The following is a 4,417-nucleotide window of genomic DNA, read 5'->3' on the forward strand; positions in this document are numbered from 1 at the left end:
CTGACTAGTCTTGACTTGATTTGGCGGCACCGGAGAGATGGCAAGAGTAGCCATCTGCAGAGACTCATTTGGGAGCTGTTCAAGGGGTGGGATGTGGGGTGAGGGAAGGGATACTTGGTGTAACCTGAGTCCAGGCACGAGTCTGATGAATGTGGAAGCCTTGGCTCTATTCATCCTGGTGGGGGTGGGGCTGGTAGATTGGAGAAGGGGGTTCCTTTTCTAGTTGGGATATTTGTGTGGTGTCCGGGGTTACATGGTTTTGAAACCCCTCTGAGATTGGACTCAAGGCCAAAGTTACAGTGGCCAGGTCATTCAAGACTTCACTCACTCCTGCCACACTCAACTTCACCTCTGCCCATTTTAGGGTAGGCTGTGAAGAAAATTCCTTATTCCTTGAGCTCTGCCTCCCGACAGGAGAGGATGCCCACGCAAAGGAGGCATCCCCAAGCTCCACAGGACTGTCTTCAAGCACAGTTCTCATTCCCTGTCCTTGCAAGGCTAACCCAGACACACTAGAGATGAATTCCTAAGTCCAGGGTGTTTCCAGGCAGAAACTTTGTCAGAAATGAAGTATCCAATACAGATGATGTAATAGCTCTCTATGGTCACCAGATGGCACTATGATATCATGATTAAACTCAAATGCGCTACCATTTTAAGAATGAGAAATTTTTTCCCTAATAAAAAGGTAGAAAAAGAAAAGGACTAACAGTTTTTTGATTGCCTGCTATCTGTCAGACTCCAGGCGCTATGCTTTAAAAATGAGAACTCATCTGAATTCACTTAAACGTATGAAGTGTTGTCATTGTCTCTGTTTTTCAAAAATGACATGAAGGAACAGAGAGGCTAAATAACACATAAATAAATAACAACTCAAGGTTGCTGGTCAGTAATTATATAATGATTATTAATCAGATAATAATGTCCATTTGATGCCTAAAACTTGAGCTTTTTCATGAAAATATGCTGTCTCCAGAAAGTGGTAACATTCCCTACATCTGTATTACCACCTGTGTATCCATAGAAAAAGTGTGCAAATAGCACACCAAATGTTTCTCTCAGAATCCTTACCTCTCTAACTTATATACTCATGTGTATACTTAAGTATGCACATATATAATGTCAGTCAACCTGGTCTTCCCAGAATAAATCCAGTGCATGAACATGTATCAATATGTATTGGATAACGACATAAATGACTTTCAAAATAATAACGTTGGGTGAAAGAAGTAAGGGGAGAAAAGGGTGCATCCTGCCTGGTTCCATTCACATAAAATCTCAAAAATGCAGACTACTCTATCAGTTTAGTTCAGTTCAGTTCAGTCGTTCAGTCATGTCCGACTCTGCCACCCCATGAATCGCAGCACGCCAGGCCTCCCTGTTCGTCACCAATTCCCGGAGTTCACCCAAACTCATGTCCATTGAGTCAGTGATGCCATCCAGCCATCTCATCCTCTGTGGTCCCCTTCTCCTCCTGCCCCCAATCCCTCCCAGCATCAGGGTCTTTTCTAATGAGTCAACTCTTCGCATGAGGTGGCCAAAGTATTGGAGTTTCAGCTTCAGCATCAGTCCTTCCAATGAACACCCAGGACTGATCTCCTTTAGAATGAACTGGTTGGATCTCCTTGCAGTCCAAAGGACTCTCAAAAGTTTTCTCCAACACCACAGTTCAAAAGCATAAATTCTTCAACGCTCAGCTTTCGTCACAGTCCAACTCTCACATCCATACATGACCACTGGAAAAACCATAGCCTTGACTAGACGGACCTTTGTTGACAAAGTAATGTCTGCATCTGAATATGCTATCTGGGTTGGTCATAACTTTCCTTCGACTCTATAGGGATGTAAAATTTCTCATTGGTTGCCTGGGGAGGTGGGAACAGGAGAGAAGAAAGAAATACAAAGTAACCTGAGGATCATTTGGGGAGTAATGATTAGGTTCATTATTCTGAAACTTTGTGTATCAATTGTCCAGTTGGTTACACAACTGTTTATGTGCATGCTAAGTCACTTCAGTCTTGTCTGACTCTTCACAACCCTATGGGCCATAACCCACCAGGCACTTCTGCCCATAGGATTCTCCAGGCAAGAATACTGGAGTGTCTTGCCATGCCTTCCTCCAAGGGATCTTCCCCACTTAAGGATGGAACCAGTCTGTTAGGTCCCCTGCATTGTCAGCCAGGTTCTTTACTACTAGCACCAACTGGGAAGCCTACTCAATTGTCTACATTTCTCAAACGCAACTGAATTTTTAGTATAAATAAATTTTTAAGAAATAAAGCATTATAACACTTTTCCATCTCCCTCTAATCTTTCAAATTTTCATGCATATCATATCTGAGTACATAAACAATTCCTCCAGACAATGTTACAATTTTTTGCTTTCAACAGGCCTACATATTTTAAAGAACTTAGAGGAGATGAAATAGTATTTTATATTTACCATTTTGTTTCACTTCTTTACTCCCAAAGTTCCAAGATTCTCTTTAGTATCATTTATATTCACCCTGAAGAACTCCCTGTAGCATTTCTTTTAGAGCTGTTGATGAATTCTCTTAGTTTTTCCTTCATCTGAGGATATCTTTATTTTGCCTTTATTTCTGAAGAATATTTTTGTTGGATATAGAGTTCAAGGTTGGCAGTTGTTCCCTTTAAGTGATTTAAAGACATTATTCTATTCTGCCCTCCATGGATTCTGATGAGAAATCCACAGTATTTCAAATTTTTCTTAATATTATGTGTATTATGTGTCATTTTGCACTATATGCTTTCAAAATTTTTCTTTTTCTTTAGTGTTCAGCAGTATTGTTATCTATCTAGGCAGGATTTTCTTTATGTTTACATATTTGGATTTCACTGAGTTTTTGAATGTGTAAATATGTCTTTGATCAAATTTTGGGACATTTCCAGCAGTTATTTATTCAAAAATTGCTGCACCAATTCCTTTTTCCATTCCCTCTGGATCTTGTGATGTGAATATGAAATCTTTTTACACTGTCCCAGAGATCTTGGAAGTTTTGTTCATAATTAGATTTTAATTAGAAAATCCACATAGTGTGAATGATTTGATAGAAATACGCATAGAGAACTGTTAGATACCAAGGAGGTACACACAATCCCAGGGATCAGTAAAGGCTTTCTGGAAGGTGATGTCTAAGCTGAAATCTGATGGATGAATACAATTGGCCAAATGAAGAAGGGAGGAACCAACAGTTGCAGGTAGTGAGAATGATGTGTGCAAGTGCAGAGACTTGCAAGGGAACATGCACTGTTTGGAGAAAAGCAATTCATTTCAGTTGAAACATATGGTGCCAGTGTGGAAATGATGAAAGGTGATGTTCAAGGAGTAAACAGAATGAATCATGAGAGGTTGTATATTTTAGGAGGGGAAGTTTTGGCTTAATATATCCTGAGGACAATTGGGAAGCAGAAAAAAAAAATTCAATGTCAGTGGAATTTTTTATTCTAGTTCTGTGAAACATGCCATTGGTAATTTGGTAGGGATTGCATTGAATCTGTAGATTGCTTTGGGTAGTACAGTCATTTTTGCAATATTGATTCTTCCAATCCAAGAACATGGTATATCTCTCCATCTCTTTGTGTCATCTTTGATTTCTTTCATCAGTGTCCTATAGTTTTGTGCATACACGTCTTTCACCTCCTTGGGTAGTTTTATTCCTAGGTATTTTATTCTTTTTGTTGCAGTGGTAAGTGGGATTGTTTCCTTAATTTCTCTTTAGCTTCTTTTTTATTCTTTTTGCTTTTCTGAATTTTCTCAAGTTTCTGTAATGAACATATATCATTTTTTATTATGACAATTTTAATAAAAAACATAACATATATCATTAAACTCACCAATTTAAAGTGTACAGTTGAATGGTTTTTGGTTTATTTCCAGGGTTGAGCAGCAATCATCACAATCAATTTTTAGAACAATCTCATCACTTCCAAAAAGAAATGCTATACTCCCCACTGCTTCCTAATCCCCTTCTCCTCCACTTTAGAAAACCACTAATCTACTTTCCCTTGTGGCTCAGCTGGTAAAGAATCCACTTGCAATGCAGGAGATCTGGGTTCAATCACTGGGTTGGGAAGATACCCTGGAGAAGGGAAAGGCTACCCACTCCAGTATTCTGGCCTGGAGAATTCCATGGACTATATAGTCCATGGGGTCTCAAAGAGTCAGACATGAGGAAGCGACTTTCACTTTCACAATCTATTTTCTGTGTCTATGGATTTGCCTATTCTGCACATTACTTGTCAATAGAATTATACAAACTGTGACTTTTTGTGTATGGCTTTTTTTATTTAGTACAATATTTTCAAGGCTCATCTACACTGTAGCATGGATTAATATTTCATTTCTTTATATCTCCAGATGGTCTTCCCAACCCAGGAATTGAACCCAGGTCGCCTG

Source organism: Ovis aries, chromosome X (assembly GCF_016772045.2).
Source record: "Ovis aries strain OAR_USU_Benz2616 breed Rambouillet chromosome X, ARS-UI_Ramb_v3.0, whole genome shotgun sequence".
In the NCBI taxonomy this organism is placed as follows: Eukaryota; Metazoa; Chordata; class Mammalia; order Artiodactyla; family Bovidae; genus Ovis; species Ovis aries.